The sequence below is a fragment of the Limulus polyphemus genome, unplaced genomic scaffold (genome assembly GCF_000517525.1).
Source record: "Limulus polyphemus unplaced genomic scaffold, Limulus_polyphemus-2.1.2 Scaffold9276, whole genome shotgun sequence".
Lineage (NCBI taxonomy): Eukaryota > Metazoa > Arthropoda > Merostomata > Xiphosura > Limulidae > Limulus > Limulus polyphemus.
This window is the reverse complement of record NW_013674886.1, coordinates 10,980-16,552: the sequence shown is the minus strand read 5'-3', so window position 1 is coordinate 16,552 and position 5,573 is coordinate 10,980. Positions and strand designations below refer to the sequence as shown.

General features: G+C 31.3%; 1 long non-coding RNA gene across 1 annotated transcript; it reads right to left on the bottom strand.

The window, feature by feature from the left end:
- Positions 1-1,603: 1,603 nt before the first annotated feature.
- On the bottom strand, positions 1,604-2,573 carry LOC111083366. The gene is made up of 3 exons (XR_002609001.1): positions 2,471-2,573; positions 1,862-1,899; positions 1,604-1,674 (listed from the first exon to the last, which is right to left on the bottom strand). It is a non-coding gene; the product is annotated as an uncharacterized LOC111083366 (long non-coding RNA).
- Between the last annotated feature and the right edge of the window lie 3,000 nt (positions 2,574-5,573).

The following is a 5,573-nucleotide window of genomic DNA, read 5'->3' as shown; positions in this document are numbered from 1 at the left end:
GTGTCACCTGAAAAAGCCAACGTTGAAGAAGAAATTCTACTCAGTTTTGAGAAGGGAAACGATGAAGCTTTTGATGAAGTTACTACCACTGATGTGACTGTTACCGATGATAGGACATTTACTGATGAACCACACATGAAGCAGAAGACAACGAGACGGAGACCAGTACGGAAGAAGATACGTCCCGTAAAATTAGGACTTTATTGAATTGTAATTTTGAGATTGTAATTCTGTACATTTAATTAAGTTATTGTTAATTGTAAGTGGCTATTGTTCGGGAAGAACAATACTAAGGAGGGGCAATGTTGCGTCAGCGAGGTCACTTTACTCGTTCTCTCGATATAAGAGGGTGACAACGTGACGGGACACAAGTGTGTGTAGGTAGTGAGTAATTGATCTGCAGTGAGAAAGTATTGTTGAAATTAACGTTCGTTATAGAGTTTGTTTTAGCGCAAATGTTGAAATCAAGTGTATCGTAAAGTTATATTCTGAAAGAATAAACCAGTTTTATTAAGTAAGGACTTGTGTCGCTAAAGTTTCGTCGGAACGAAGTTACGAACAGTTAATTAACAAACGGAGACGTAACAATAATAACAATAACGCTTATTAGTTTCAGATCACTAGGATTTGTTTATAAATTTCTAAATAATACTCATACCCAAAACTTCAGTTTCATGATACCTTGTCAAACAAGCTTAGTAACATATGTAGTTCTGCGATGTTTTCACCGATGTGTTTTTAAAGCTCCATTACAAAAGTCACGAGTTTATAACACCGACAGATACGATAGTTTAAATGAAAGACATTAAAAATAACCACAAGAGAGATGATCGTACTCTCTACCACTGTGGTTATAGAATCTAGTTAAGTTTTTAAAAGTATACATTTATAGTTGTTTAGACATCAAACGTCGCTTGGTGATATCAGAGGAACTATTTAAATACGAATTTTAAATAGAAATGAACGTCTGTAGTGGAAGTTCTTTAATAAATACATTACTTTAGTAGAAGAGTAAAGTGGAGATTTTAGAGAGATGTGCGATAAGATGAAAGCATATTTAAAAGTAAACTTTTATTTTAATACATAAACATAAATACAATAATTAATTTAAAGTAATAGAAACTAATGGAACTGGATGGTTGACTTCCACAGAAAGTTCGAAACAAGATGGTTCTGCCTGAAAGGAAAAATAAAATAAAAAAAAGAATTACGGAATAAATGTCAGCAATAGGGAAATTACGGAATTTTATATTAAAAGAAAAAAAGAAAAAACTCACCTCCAATTGAAGGTCTTCATTTTGTTTTCTTAACCTTTCCTGAAAGTGAAAAAAAATAAAAATGTTAGTTATTTCACAAATAGCCTGGTGGGAGGGAAAAAAAAACAATACGGATCTCGCGTACTTACAGATTTAGCTGGTGGAGAGGGGCTTATGGTTTAGAGTAATTTGCATGCAGGTTAACTTCGCCCGACAAGAAATATCTCGCAGAATTTGTAATTTTGGACCCCCTTCAGAGATTAATAGAGATGGCCGCCCCCCCCCCTGTCGTCCAAAATGACACTTCTTCTAGGAACTAATAAAATAAACTAACGATAAAATAAAAACCTTTTTCTCCTTTCTTCGTTGTACTTTCATTCTCAGCTTCGTTTTTCTTTTGATTAGGTTTCTTAACTTCCTATTATTAGGAAAAGAAAAAAAACCATTAGTTTCCTGTAATGATGTTTGTCCTATACAATATTTAACTGAAAAGTACACTTTTAAAGTATGAATCTTTTATAGTTTAGTAATTCAACAACTTCGAGACTTTAAAGTATAACTATAATACAAAGACCTATCTTTAGTATTTTAACATAGTTACTTACCGCCTGCTTAGGTGGCTGTTTAACAGCAGTCTTCTTACCTAGAGAAATGTATAGTAGTTTTACTTAATTTAAGAAGCCTTGTAAAATTTAGTTAGTTGCACTGAACCTAAGAGTTTTATTAAACATTACAAGACTAACCATAGCATACAATTTAAGTTAAAGTTTAAAACGAGAATTCCGAATACATCGCGGTCTTAAGTGGTGCGCCGAACGATATTATCCCTCTACGTTAAAAGATGCTACAACTTGTCAAAACCATCAAGAGTATTTTTTTTCTTTTTAGTAGGTTAAATAAAAAGTCGAGTATAGTTAAGTATAATATTAATGTTCTATTTCAACAATCCATATTAAGATTAATTTATCAACAGGCCGAACTATACTGATTACCTACACTATTCAGTTCCAAGTCAACAACAATATACACATTAAAATTAATTTATCAACAGGCCGAACTATACTGATTACGTACGCTATTCAGTTCTAAGTCAACAACAATATACATATTAAAATTAATTTATCAACAGGCCGAACTATACTGATTACGTACGCTATTCAGTTTTAAGTCAACAACAATATACATATCAAATGTGAGTAATAACATTTATTTACCTATATTCTTACCAGCCATTTTTGAACTTTCAATCAAATTAATAACCTCACCAATTATTACGTACAGGCAGTCACTGAAATTTATACTAAAAATTCCAAGAGATTCCGGTTAAAACCGTACTTTACAAAATGCCAAAGGGCTATTCTACGAATATGCCACCAATCAGAACTCGAATCAAGAGTACGAGATTAACTAATATATTTGACTATCCGACTTGGAAGGAGGGGGGTGAATGTAAGTTGGTTGCGCGCTTAATTTAGAGTGAATTAATTAACGTCTTAAATACGAATATTGTTGTATTTATTGTAGAATGTAAACTTATAGAAAGTATTTCTATAACTGCATTGTTTCTTACAGTCATATAATCTGTACTAAAGATGATTTCGTATGACTTAATTTTATAAATATTTTAGTTCATGAGTTTGTTGTTATTTGAGACTATACAAACTAATCACAAAGAGTTTTGAACACGATATCACCAACTTCCGACTAACGTGGTATTAAAATTAAAACTGTATTCAGTTGATAATACATAATGATATAATGAGTTAGGTGTCCGAAGATGCAATATAATAGCGGATGTTGTTTATAAGATTGCCTAGAAGTTTTTTCTCTTTCCAGATATAGATAATATAATTACCAATTTATGATAATAATTATCTTACAATCTTTTTAACTGACGGAAAAACTTGTATTTACATTCGGAAACTGAAAGTAGCAAACTTTTAAAATAATAAGAACTTCCACAAAAAAATACTCCAAGAAGAATATCAAGACATGTAAACATTTTCTCAAGGGTAACGACTAGAGTATATACAGCACCGAATGCAATGTTTACAAGCAGTAAAAGAAAAAATTGTAAAAATTATATATGATGTAGGGATGGGATATTTACAGAACCAACGCTTTCCAACTTCACCCCCAATTCATTGCATGTGTATACAATCGACTCCACTACATGCTAGAGTCATGTCGATTAATACAGAGGAAATCCTATGATACCACGCATACACATATAGCTGCCAGGTTCGACCACACTGAAAATTTGAAGAAAAGTAGATCGCTATATAATGTATTGTTTTCATGATTAACAAACTAGTGTTTTTAAATTTAGACATCAATAACTTGTACACAGATCTGTCTGTTGCATAAATACTTGATCTCCTTAATACCTTGAATATTAATCTAGATTATTCTTTCTTTTTACTGAAATTGCTTTGGTAGATATCAATAAGAACGATTTATGCTTTCATCTAGCGACCAGAAATAAAACTGTTATTTACGAAACATGGAAGTAATAATATATGCTTATAAACTGAACTCATTGCTTTTTAGTAGTTTTCCTTTTTGTTATTTTCCCACAAAAACACGTGTGGTAGAAGAACAGAATAATATAATAGAATAATACTACTGTTATACAAACTGTGAAACACTCGATAATGGCAATTAGGTGCTCAAATAAAGTTATAATTCAACTTTAGCAGTTACTTATATGTATCATACAGTAATAGATTGAATGCGGCAGCCATTTTTTTTCTTGGTCCATCTCTACATACTAAGCACCACTGTGCCTAGTGATAATTTGCACACATTCAACCAGTAATGTAATACATTGTACACATAAAGTAAATTTATACATCGATGAACTATATTGACACATTTATATATTGTTGTAAGATATGTTTTAATATTTTTGAAGCTATATTTTCATTTGTTTTAATTTGGTTGTTTGTTAGAGGGAGCTCCTAACATAATAATGACGCTAGATTTAGAACATTTATCAAAGTAGTCCTAGAATATCCAGAATGTTTGACAATAATCAATGGATGACAATAATCAAGGGACTTCCCAAATATCTACAAATAAGAACGAATTATAAATACAAGAATCAGTGAATCATTGAGTGTCAATTTCGAGTTTCTTCATTATCCATTCAAGCCGTTTCTAAGCATTATGAGTGCCAATTTGTTCAATGATTGAGAAGTTAGTGAAATATTTAGATCATTGTCAGTTATCGAGTACATTTAGTTATTCGATCAAACAGCTATGAAATTGTTTGTTAGTTTATTTGTACGTTAGTGATATAGTACCATTAGCAGAGTATATTTCTGTTGAAAGTTAAAACGTTATTTGTGAATAGGCCTACAACTGTGTACAAGTGATAGTAACATGTAACAAACGTCAAAGAAGAAAATAAACGAATTTGTTATTGTTATATAATGGACTTTGCATTATCTTAATCAAATAATTTTTAAAAACCCGTCAATGCAAAATCAACGTTACAACAACATTTTAATTTACATGTTTTGTATTGTTTACTAGAGAGAGTTTTCGGTATGATTTAATGATGACGTGTGACGCCTAGAAGATTTCTAAGTGTCTATATTTGACGTGACATCTGGAATTTTCGTGAGATTTGATGGAAATAAATATTGTGATATAAAAGCATGAGAAAATTAGTTAACCTTGCGAGATGGAGAATTCTACTTTTATTTTGCTTTGGTTTTGTTTACCATTTATTCATTATTCTGTCTATCGTTTAGTTGAACTATCAATTTTTACTTATATTGATTATAGCGCTAACTCAACTTCTAACTAGAGCACGTTGAATTTGAGTATGTTTGTATTTTGAATATAATGATTATAGTGTGATTAAGATAATATTAATATACCCTCTCACTCACGTACGAAGAGGGTTTCGCAGAACCTCCTATTTTTGTTATTTAAAAAATTATGCTTGTATAGTTATAGCACAGCCGCCTATGGTATTTAACGTTTTGGATGTTTGCGGATTTTATGTGAACAGCCATGCAACTGTTAAAGCTATATTTCATGCAAAATTGCTTCCAGGTTTAATCTCATAGCACCTATTTTTACAAATTTTCTCTGAGAACATACCCCCCAGAACTCTGTATCATTAACATGATGATAATGCTTCACAAAAATGTGTTGACTTTTGATCTCGCAAATCAGACACACGCCCTCTTTCAAACATTCAGCGTACTCTTCTAGTTTTTGAAAATACCTGATAAAGAATGTAGTGTTAAAAATATAATAGGCTTATGACAGGCATATATAATCAATTGTAAACAGTATACTGTT